This window comes from Euprymna scolopes, chromosome 19, assembly GCF_053919585.1.
Source record: "Euprymna scolopes isolate OS-2025 chromosome 19, ASM5391958v1, whole genome shotgun sequence".
NCBI classification, from domain to species: Eukaryota; Metazoa; Mollusca; class Cephalopoda; order Sepiida; family Sepiolidae; genus Euprymna; species Euprymna scolopes.
This window is the reverse complement of record NC_136500.1, coordinates 104,805,794-104,818,651: the sequence shown is the minus strand read 5'-3', so window position 1 is coordinate 104,818,651 and position 12,858 is coordinate 104,805,794. Positions and strand designations below refer to the sequence as shown.

The 12,858-nt window shown below is 34.2% G+C and overlaps 1 protein-coding gene and 1 pseudogene across 4 annotated transcripts in view; both read right to left on the bottom strand.

Moving 5' to 3' along the window:
* Nucleotides 1–12,858, bottom strand: part of LOC145239866 (tubby-related protein 4-like) — a 647,302-nt gene that overhangs the window by 113,462 nt on the left and 520,982 nt on the right. The window lies entirely within an intron of this gene.
* LOC145240584 (U2 spliceosomal RNA) lies at nucleotides 10,100–10,245 on the bottom strand (annotated as a pseudogene).

The following is a 12,858-nucleotide window of genomic DNA, read 5'->3' as shown; positions in this document are numbered from 1 at the left end:
TCTTCAATCTAATAGGTTCCACTTTGTCAACTAAGCTCCAATCCCTGTCCCATCGTCACAATGTTGCATCTTTGCGCTTGTTTTACTAATATTTTAATGGAATGTGCTCTGATGAACTCGTATTTGTGATCCCTCGACATACATATCCCCAACAAATCCACTTAGTAACAAAATCACACCCCTTCACTGTTCAGGTCTTTAAATGCCAGAAAGATTTTTACTCTAATAGTTTCTTACCTCGAGGAATTGGACTTTGGAATTCTTTTCCTGCTACCTGTTTCCCTGACTGTACTGATATGCAAAAGTTTAAATGTAATGTAACCCAACATCTTGTCAATCTTTCTAGGTATGCTCCTAAATAGTAACACCTTACGTCCAAGTGTGAGTAAAAAAAAAATTTTTTTTTGTCAACATAGAAATTTAGTTAAAATACGATGATAATCATCGACAATAGAGAAAGACAGGACATAACAACTGCATTTAGCTTTAAGGGTGGGCATGTGTGTGTGTGTGTGTGTGTGTGTGTGTGTGTGTGTGTGTGTGTGTGTGTGTGTGTGCGTGTGGCAGGCAATGTTTGAAAAATGTCAATCATGCTGGACGATCTGCTGTATTGGTCTTTCCTACGGTTGTTTATGTTAACTGTCTTATATGAACATCAACTGACATTTGTGAAATGTAAATATTAAAAATATTAAATAGTTCCATTTTTATTTTGCATTGCACAATTCTAATTTCCCAACCTGGAATATAAGCCTTTCTTTGTTTTTGGTGATAGTTACAATTCAGGTCATTTTTATGGGACACAAAAATGTAAATCAACGTTCATATGGAACGTACGTGTGTGTACACCTTTGATTTTATTGGCGTCGTCCCGGCTCAAAATTCAACAAATGTAATTGTTTTAATTCATGTTGTTTGTGAATATTAAGCCTAGGAGCTTGCGGCAAGTACTTTCAAGTAGTGTATCATTAGCCATGCCAATCAGTGGTTGAGAGAGTTTCTTGTAATTATTAAAGAAATAAGCTTTGTCTTAGTGGCATTGAACGTTACCCTTCCACTACAAATTGGAAGTCTTCCTCTAGAGTCTTAGCCATTTCTTTAGATATGTATTCATTAATTTTCCTCTGAAGTCTATTATAGAGTGTAGTGTCATCAGAGACAATTTTATCAGGAAGGTCGTTTATGAATATCAGGAATAATAATGGTCTAAGGATTGACCCCTGTGACACACCAGCATTTATATCATGTTGTTCAGATGGGTGACCATTAGGGACAACCTGGATCTTTTCTTTTATCTAAGAAGGATTTGATTATGTTAAGTAAGCGTCCAGTAATATCATATGATTTAATTTTCATAAGGAGACCATCATGCCAAATCCTGTCAAAGGCCTTAGATATGTCTAGGGCTAGTGAGCTAGCCTCCCCTGCCTTATCAAGTGCATGGTATATACGTTCAGAGATTACAGTTAAGATATCTGCAGTAGAACAGACTTGCCTAAATCTATACTGTTGGTTAGAAAAAAGTTTATTATCTATGACGTGGTGAACTAGTGCTTGATTGATTAAGGACTCAAAGATTTTGACGAAGAGAGGAAAAAGTCTAATGGGGTAATAATTAAGTGGGTCAATTTTCTCGCTAGAATTTGTGAAAACTGGTACAACAGACGCAATTTTCCAGTAGTCTGGAAAGCATAATTTAGTAAAGCATTTGTTTGGAGAGCATCAGAGCAACTTCAGCGGAACATATTTTTAATAGTACAGTAGGGATAAGATCGGGTCCACATGCCTTTGAGGTGTCTAGGTTTTTATGGCATCACAAACAAGGGAAGGGGTGCTTTTCAGATCAGTGAGTGTGGCTTCAGTTTGCAAAGAGAAATTTGGGAGACGGTAATTAGAGTTTGAGACGAATCATCAGGCAAACAGATTTGCCTTTTCAGTTGTCATGCAGACAATCTCTAGGTTGTTGGACAGTGAGGGAATTGTTGATTGATCATTATTTACTACACTGTTATAAAGTTTCCAGAAACCATGAGTCCCTAATTTATGTGACTCTACATTTTCTAGTGACTTCTGAATACCTGCTTTTGGCTACGGCTACTTCTCTCTTACAATTATTTCTAGCTTCTATAAAATTTTTTCTATTTGTATTGGACTTATGTCTGATAAATCTGCAAAATGCATGCTCACTTTGAGCTGCACAATCAGAGGTGAACCATTGTGGAGAGTGAAGTTTGCTAAAGAACTTATATGTGGGAATGTGCGTGTCAATTGCTGATTTGAACCATTCAGTAGTTTCATTGCACACTGTTCCACTGGAACAGAAAAGATACTACACCCATAGAGCATCTCTGATGTGATCCCTTATGGTTCCCAATCAACCTTCTTATTATACCTTGTCATTCTGAGTAATAGCTCTTCAACTTGGGGTTGAGTATTTAGGAAGATTCCTACCATTATCACAATGTGATCAGTATTTCCGAGTGGGCTATGGGCATTTGTTACACAATCCTTGGGAACTGTGGTCAGAAGTAGATCTAAAAGTGAGACTTGCTGATCCTGTCTCTCAGGAAGACGGGTCAGGAACATGACTATCGGTGATAGGAAATTAGAAAAGCTAGTGTGATGCTACCAGCTCTGTCTATGTATATAGTGAAACCAAGTCAATTACTGTGGTGGACATTAAAGTCACTAAACTTATGCACTAGTATCTAGGGAGAGTGCTGTATCTATGCTGTCAGACACTTGGTTTATTAGGGTACAGTTCTGGGTCGAAAGAGAAAATATAAATAGTGTACGCTATGTTGCAGGCTTAGTCTAAAGCACATGAAGCCCTTGTCGTCTGATTCTAGTTTGGGTTCTTTAATCAGGAGGAGGGTGTTTCGAATATAGACTCCAAGTCCATGCATATGTCTGAGTCCTTATGACAAAGTGGGAGGTAACTAGGCATATTAAAGTGGTTAGAGGGGATGAAGGAGTGTACGTTAGTTTCACTTAGCATTAAGGGATGTTTACTAGAAGAAACGATTTTACATCATCTAAGTTCTAAATTTGCAGATATTTGTGAATGCAAGCCTCAAAGGAGGGTGTAATTTGGTCTTTTTTGAGTTTGCGTCATGTTTGGTTGTAGGTTTTGATTGCACTGACATTTTATTTAATCGATTGGATTGTAGCCTCTAGAATGCCCACCGGAGATGGTGAGAGTCCCTTTCCATGCGTGACATGGCACTACAACCATTCTGATATTATACAACTGATGATGAAGCAGACACTATCAAAGAGTTAGACCTCCAGTACCGTCATTTCTCAATCATTTGTGATACCGCCCTAACCCTAACCCTCTCTTTGTGTTTTTTAAAACTTGAACTTTTTAGTGCAATATTCAGTTTTGCTTATTGTTTTCAGAATGGCATTTTATTCAAAAGACATTAGGAACAAAAGTGCTTCGATTCAACGTAAGAATGATAGCAAACAAAAGAGATGCTTTTCTTCTTAAAAGTCCATAAAAAAGAAAAAAAACATCGCTAATCAAAGTGTTATTAATTTGAATCAACTGCTGAGCGTGCACACTCACTTAACCGTTGCATCATGGCAGGCGTTTATTAAATTGGGAAAATATCAATAACCAAATAAAATATCAATAACCAAATAAAATATCAATAAGCAAATAAATGTTCATGTTCTGTTCTATCTCCTCTGGGATCCTCCAACCACTTCGTTGTATCAGTTAAGATAAAAATGAAATGTAATGTCTTCAGACATACCCCTCCACCGTACTGTATATCGATACTCTATGGCTGACTGGGATAGCTTCTGTACATTCATATATGATCTACCTCTGCATTCCAGGTTTAAAAAGGATGTGTCCTCTATAGTATCAGACCTGACCGAATGGTTAATTGTAGGCATAGACCGATTCAAACCATCCAAAACATTCCAACAAAAACCTAACAGCCAGACATGGTTCTTCCCAGAATGTGCTGCTGCCATCGTGCACAGAAATCACTTTTTCCATAGCTACCAACGTAATAGATGCATTGAGACTAAAGCTGCTTTCAGGAATGCCAGAAACCACTGTAAAAGAGTAATAAAACATGCAAGAGAGCTATATGCTTAGTCCGTTAAATCAAAAGTAGCTGAGCAGCGGCTTGGTTCCCACCAGTTTTGGCAAATAGCAAACAGGATCCTGAACTGAAGCGTGCATTCTATCCCAACCATCATTAATGGACTTGAGGTAATCTCGTCAGCATTAGACAAGGCCAAACTATTTGCCAAGAACTTTGCAGCTAATTCTACCCTATGTGACGAAGGCCATAAACTCCCCGTATTTCCTCCTATAACAGACAACACGCTATGCAACATACAAATATCTGTGCGTGAGGTCACCTAGCTAATCAAGAACCTTGATTCCAGTAAAGCAACTGGCCCTGGCGACATTCCAATCATAGTGTTGGAAAAGCTTCAACCAGAACTTGCCCCCATACTTACAAAACTGTTTAAGGGTTGTCTTAAAGAGAAGTGCTTTCCAACACCCTGGAAAACCTCATCAGTATGCCCTGTATTTAAGAATTCAGGTGATAAGTCATCTCCCTCTCAGTACAGACCAATAAGTCTCCTGTGTGTCATGAGTAAGTTGTTGGAATCCACAATAAATAGAGAAGTAGTCAACCACCTCAGCAGAAATAACCTTGTTAGTGACACGTAATATGGTTTCCGTTCTGCTAGATCTACAGCAGATGTGCTAACGGTAATATCTCATAGGATTAGTGAATCTCTTGACAAAGGCTTAATTTCTAGGGCAATTGCTCTTGACATATCAAAGGCCTTCGATTAGGTATGGCATAAAGGCCTACTTCACAAGATTTCCAGCTACGGAATAACTGGAAATGTTTTCTCAATTATAAAATCGTTTCTCTCTGATAGGCTCATAAGAGTAGTGGTTGATGGGAAGAAATCAGAGGCCCAAAGTATTAATGCTAGAGTCCCTCAGGGGTCCAGGCTGGGCCCAACTCTCTTCCTGATCTACGTCAATGATCTCCCAAAACACATACTTAAATCATTTGTTGATATCTATGCTGATGACACAACCATCTATGGCAACACATCAAAGGCCGTAAGTGACAAAGTTCTCTCTGATTCTCTCTCCTCTGATCTTGAGCATGTGGTACAATGGGGAAAGAGGTGGCTGGTTGCTTTTAATGCATCTAAAACCAAGCTTCTATCTTTACATCATCAATGCTCTGATCCCCATCTGGCATCAATTTAAATGGATGGCTCTCGTCTTGGGGAGGCTTCATGTTTTGACAAGCTTCTGGGTTTGACCTTTACTCCTTATATAAAGTGGACCACTTACATCAAGTCTGTTGCCAAGGTTGCTGGGAAAATGGTGGGGTCCTTCTACCGCTCCAGAAGATATCTCACAACTGATGCCATTCTCTATCTATATAAAAGCCAAGTATATGCAAGAATGGAGTACTGCTGCCACATCTGGCCAAGAGCTGCAAAAAACAGCATATCCTGCCTTGACAGAGTACAAAATAGTCTTCATGGTTTAGTGGGGGGGTGCCCTTTTCTCTTCCCTGCAACCTCTCTCCCACAGAAGAGACCTTTGCTTTATCATTATTTTCATGGCACGTGCTCGTCTGAGCTCCAATCTCAGGCCCCCCTCGCCAATCTTTCATGATAAACAGCCATCTGGCTCAAACCACTGTCAATAATCTTCCCAAGTCTTTATCTGTGCCTAAATCAAAATGTAGATTCCATGAACAAAGTTTCTTTCTTAGAAGTACACGCCTGTGGAACTCTCTCCATTTGCCTGTTTCCCACCTGACTACAACTTGGATGTCTTTAAGTCCAACATAAACAAATTCCTGACAAACCGCCCTCTTAAGTAAGACACTTAATCAAATCTCCAATACTAATGATTACTACAATACTATCCCATTGATTACTGTACACACAATAACCCTTATCTCCGAATGGCTTCCGGGACTTGATAAACGGTGATCACCATGTAAAAAAAAAAAAAAAAAAAAAAAAATCAATAACCAAAAAAATATCAAAAACCAAATAAGATATAAATAACTAAAGAAAATAACAACAACCAAATAAAATATCAACAATAAAATAAAATATCAATAACCCAATAAAATATCAATAACCTAAAAAAATATCAATAACCAAAAAAATATCAATAATAAAAAAATATCAATAATCAAATAAAATATCAATAACAAAAAAATATCAATAATAAAAAAAATATCAATAATCAAATAAAATATCAATAATCAAATAAAATATCAATAACAAAAAAATATATCAATAACCAAAACAAATATCAATAATCAAATAAAATATCAATAACAAAAAAATATATCAATAACCAAAAATAAAAAAATATCAATAATCAAATAAAATATCAATAACCAAAAAAATATCAATAACCAAGAAAAATATCAATAATCAAATAAAATATCAATAACCAAAAATATCAATAGCCAAAAAAATATCAATAACAAAAAATATCAATAATCAAAAAAAATATCAATAATGAAATAAATATATCAATAACCAAAAAAATATCAATAATCAAATAAAATATCAATAACCAAAAAATATCAATAATCAAAAAAATATCAATAATCAAATAAATATATCAATAATCAAAAAAAAACATCAATAATCAAATAAATATATCTATAACCAAAAAAATATCAATAACGAAAAAAAATATCAATAATCAAATAAAATATCAATAACAAAAAAATATATCAATAACCAAAAATAAAAAAATATCAATAATCAAATAAAATATCAATAACCAAAAAAATATCAATAACCAAGAAAAATATCAATAATCAAATAAAATATCAATAACCAAAAATATATCAATAACCAAAAAAATATCAATAACCAAAAAAAATATCAATAATCAAATAAAATATCAATAACCAAGAAATATCAATAATCAAAAAAATATCAATAATCAAATAAATATATCAATAACCAAAAAAAAACATCAATAATCAAAGAAAAATATCAATAATAAAAAAAATATCAATAATCAAATAAATATATCTATAACCCAAAAAAATATCAATAATCAAATAAATATATCAATATTAAAAAAAAAAATATCAATAACAAAAAAATATCAATAACCAAAAAATATCAATAATTAAAAAAATATCAATAACCAAGAAAATTATCAATAATCAAATAAAATATCAATAAAAAAAAAAATTTCAATAACCAAGAAAAATATAAATGACCAAAAAAATATCAATAATCAAATAAAATATAAATAACAAAAAAAATTATCAATAATCAAATAAAATATCAATAATCAAAAAAAATATCAATAACCCAAAAATATATCAATAACAAAAAAATATCAATAATCAAATAAAATATCAATAATCAAAAAAAATATCAATAACCCAAAAATATATCAATAATCAAATAAAATATAAATAACAAAAAAAAATATCAATAATCAAATAAAATATCAATAACAAAAAAATATCAATAATCAAATAAAATATAAATAACAAAAAAAATATCAATAATCAAATAAAATATCAATAATCAAAAATATATCAATAACCAAAAATATATCAATAACCAAAAAAATATCAATAATCAAATAAAATATCAATAAAAAAAAAAATTTCAATAACCAAGAAAAATATAAATGACCAAAAAAATATCAATAATCAAATAAAATATCAATAACCAAAAAAATATCAATAATCAAATAAAATATCAATAATCAAATAAAATATCAATAACCCAAAAATATATCAGTAACAAAAAAATATCAATAATCCAATAAAATATCAATAACCAAAAAAAACATCAATAATCCAATAAAATATCAATAATAAAAAAAACATCAATAATCAAATAAATATATCTATAACCAAAAAAAATATCAATAATCAAAAAAAAATATCAATATTCAAAAAAATTATCAATAATCAAATAAAATATCAATAATAAAATAAAATATCAATAACCAAGAAAATATCAATAACCAAAAAAAATTATCAATAATCAAATAAAATATCAACAATCAAAAACAATATCAATAACCAAATAAAATATCAATAACCAAAAAAATATCAATAACTAAATAAAATAAGTTTGTTTAACAATTGTAAATCGAAAGTATTTGAATAAACTTATTGACAAGTTATAAAGTTCAGCACCCAGACCGAATTTCGTGCTATTATAATAAAGTTGATTTGGTTCAAGTTTAAATTCATTCAGTAGTTTTTGAATTTGTTCGACACACACTTCATTTTATTTGTATCAAGAAAAGTAATTTTTTCTCTAATCTAAAACCGAAATGATAACTACAACGATTCTTCCCATTATTATGATCCTTATCCACATGTTAAAAGATGGCAGGTTTATTTGCATTATGAGACAAAAATGTCTATATTCATACATCACGAAGAAATATTTCAAACAAAGTAATAAAATTAAAACCATAAATGTTGTATAAAAGATCCTTTTCTTATAAAAAGGAAGACGAACAGGAAAGATATATTTGAAATATATCTTTCGCGGAACTCTATAATATGAGACATTCCTGCTACTTTTGATATTTTTAGTGTGAGCAAAACTGATCCAATCAATAATGTTTCAGATGTCAGATGCATTATGATAGACATATATGTGTCTTCTTAAATAAGAAAGATAGTAAATAGGTGAAAAACAAAATAATCAATTAAAATTAGGTATTCTGCTCATACCGGTTATTAGTAAATGATGACAAAGAGAAAAATTATTTTCATACTAAAGGAAAAAAAGGGAGAGATTCTAAAAAATACTTCTGATGAGAAAAGTATATGTGGTATGTATATAAATATATTATCCCTTCTTACCTTCTTATATATATATATATATATATATATATATATATATATATATATATATATATATATATATATATATATACTAGCAAAAGTACTCGTCGTTGACTGGGTTCAAAAACAGCCTACAGAAAATGGACTCTGATTTATGAAAGAGATAGCTTCGAATTTGGGGGTATCAAAACCAAAGCAAAATATGATGAAAGTAAAAATAAAATAGATAAACCCCATAATTTATTATACCATACCTGCTCACACTGAAACACTTATCACAATATTCTGTGGATCTATATTAAAAAACCTTGTTAAACTTTGTGACATATTTCCATTCTATGGAGGTCAGGCACGAACGAACACCCCATAATTTTATTATACCATATTTCTTCAAACGGAAACATAATTATGAAAGTATACTTATGCAGATAGATATGAAAAGTCTTTATTAAAGTTTGTGCCTATTTCCATTCTATGGAGGCCAAGCGCGAATACAGACCCCACAATTTTATCATACCATCCCTATTTAAGTTAAAACATACTTATCTAAGTATTATTATGTACATCTATATCAACAAGGCCGATAGCCATTAGTCGCGTGCTCACGTGTAATGAATGAATGCGTGAATGTAGGATTGACATGAAATTCTTAAAATGACTGAAAAATGGGCTGAAATGACTTAAATAAATAAAAAGTAAATGACTTAGAATGACTTTAATGAACTTAAGGATGAATTGAATGACCTTAAGAATGATTTGAATGCTTAAAAAATAACTGGAATCCTTCAAAAACAACTTGAATGATCTGGAGAATGACTTGAATGGATTTGAGACTGACTGGTTGTAAAGTGGGTGATCATTTTGCATTAAATTAATACAGAAAAGTGATCCCCCACTTTATATAACAATAAGTACAGCATGTAGTAAGAACAGATGGTGTTTATTTGCTCCCCCACCGAGCAAATTAGGCACAAGGCCGATTTTTAATGTGAGGAGTGAAGGGAGGGGGAAGGGAAAAAGGGGACCAGCTCCCGAGAGGTGGGAAATGGGAGCTGGTTAAAGGTCAGGCATGTGGGGTTGCCCCCACATCTGGTCTTTGCCAGTCATAGCTAGTTCTAGCTAGTCATAGCTTGCAGTATCTGCCGGAACAGATGGTATTTATTTGCTCCCCCACTGAGCAAATTAGGCACAAGGCCGTTTTTAATGTGAGGTAAAAACCAGCTCCCCTAAAAGGGGTCACTCTGGTTACCAAAAATAATAATTGTCCCAGTATAGAGGGTTTCCCCTCCATTGACTGGTACAAATTATCTTAAGTGCAGTATCTGCCGGAACAGATACTACACTTTGATCTTCGCCAAAAGGCCAAGAAAAGGGTATTTATTTGCTCCCCCACCAAGCAAATTAGGCACAAGGCCGATTTTTAATGTGAGGAGTGAGGGGGAAATGGGTACCAACTTCCCGGGGAGCAGGGGAGCCGGATAGTGACAATTGGTATGAAGGGTTGCCCCTACATTGACCAAGGTCTTATATGTGGGGTTGCCCCCACATATGGTCTTTGCTTGCAGTATCTGCCGGAACAGATACTACACTTTGAGATATTAAATCCTTTATTCATGTTAAAAATACAGTGAAAATCAACAATGAACAAAAAACTTAGGCACATGGCCAACTCAAAAGGGGGGATTGTCGCGGTCGTTGGTCATTCGTGTCACTCCAGAACTAAACAAAATCAAAACTTTCTCTCAGCTGGTATATTCTTTCACCATAATACCGCATTCATCCTTTCATACTGGGGGACGTCCTACTCAACTCCCAATTTTTAAAACATTTTTTATTGATGTGTAAAAACAAAAATGATGACAATAAAAATGGTACAATAATTCATTTGTGTCAAGGGCGGGGGGGGGGAGAAAAAACAAAAGGTGATTAGTAGGACCCTCCCAACCCCATCTAGTTGATAGACTGCCCGTTCCACTAGTTTTGTAAAAGGAACCTCGCTTCTGCGGGTCAGTCTCTATGTTACATGATAAAAGAGCTGTCCCCTTTTCATGTAAGTAAAAAAATAGGGAATTAGTTAAATATAAATATGAAATAGGATAGTCAAGGATTCGAACTTGTGAAGCTAGATTTGGAATTGAAAATTCCAATCATAAGTTAAAATAAATACAGAATGTTATTGAAATAAGGAATTGAAATTGTTTAGCTTACATATCTGTATATGGAAAACGAATGTAATAATGACATTTTTTTCTGTTAAGGAATTTAATCGTCAATTGAAATTGTAAACATATTTTGTAAAAATGTTATTTGGAAAATAGGTTACTGAACTCGGGGTCATGTCAAGTTTGGCAACGTGACGCATGTCATCCAACATGCTTTATGAGCGCATGTTTAATCATGCGCTGACGTGACGAGTTCTCAATATAGGTAGAGTTTTTAGACGCAGTCTGGGAGAAGAGTCGGAGAGAAGCAGAGAGGTTCAGACCGATTCTCCGTTAGAATCAAGACACCCTCTAAAAGTGAGAGGGTTTTAGAAATAACCATGTAAAGAAACTTTGAATTCCTCAAGCGAAAACATGGACTGGTCATGAAATAAAGGACGTCATTATCTTTGAGTATCTGCATCTTCTGTTACATTACATTACAACGAGAAAGGTAACGTTTTTATATTACATGCACAACTGTCAAAACGTAAATGTCAAACGCACTATCTCTCGGTCTATCTATCAAGATATTCATAAATTGTTTCTCTTGTAGTAACATGTACACTGTCTATTATATACAGAACTGTCACTCTCTTTATATATACCTGTTTATGTCTCCAATATGCTATCTCTTACAACATGAACATCTTAAGACATATGAACACTCAACACATGAACACTCCTAAGACTCTAATCTCTCACTAAGACTCTCCTAAGATGAACAACAACAACAATACAAATATATACGCCATCTTAATAATAGCACCCTATGCAACATCTAAGTGGAGATGCCCTCTAGATGGGGGTGAATGGAGAAAAGAAAATTTTGTTTGTAAGGAATGGGGATTAGTTTGTATTTCTTTCTCTCCAAGATGGGTGAAATTTAGAGGAGGGGGTGAAAATAAAAATTGTAAGTAGGAGGAGGTGGGGATCTTGGAGGCTTCCTAACCAAGGAGGGATGGAACACACTGAGAGGCGGGGAACACATTCAAATTTGGCTCCTCTTCGTACACACAGACTTGCTACATGTATCCATCTTCTGTCAAATGCCGCGCGATGCAGCCTTCTTCTATCACATCTGATCTTCACCCATAGTTGGTGTTTAAAGAAAGCGATCAGATCCTGATGAAAAAAAGACCCCCCCCCCGGCAACCTTCCAGAGGCGACATCCAAATCACCATTCTCGCCACGGCCAGGATCATAACGTAGACCATTTGTCTTTCCCGGTCCCATGGCGGCCTCACGTTGTCCACGACATTGGATACGGTAATTGGGCGAGGATGCTCAGGATCAATGCGAGCCGTCACCTCGCTGACATACGACCAGTACCGGTGGAGTTCGTGGCAATCGAAGAAAGCGTGATCAGTTGTTTCTACGGCTGTTGTCCCACAACGGGGACAATCAGGCGACTCCAAAAACCGGGAACTGCATTGTATATTGTTGAGTGGAAGTGCAATTCAGGCCAATTGCCAGCTCAGAGAGAACTCCGAATTGTTCAGATGACTCGAACCTGGTGCCCAGCTTCACGCGGAGCGGATCTCACTCTGCTGCTAACCCAAACGCGCGCATAGCGGGTCGTCGGTGGCCCCCTTCACTAGATCCCTACGGGTAGCAGTCACAAGGTCGCCGGACCTTGGTAGTCGTTTTAGCAAAGCAATGCAAAGCAATGCATTATTACGAAAACAAAATAGATATTTATTTTTGTTTGAAATTTATACATATTTTCAAAGTTACACTTCATTCTCAGTATTTCTTGTAGTGGAAGTAGTCAAGCAGACAATGTA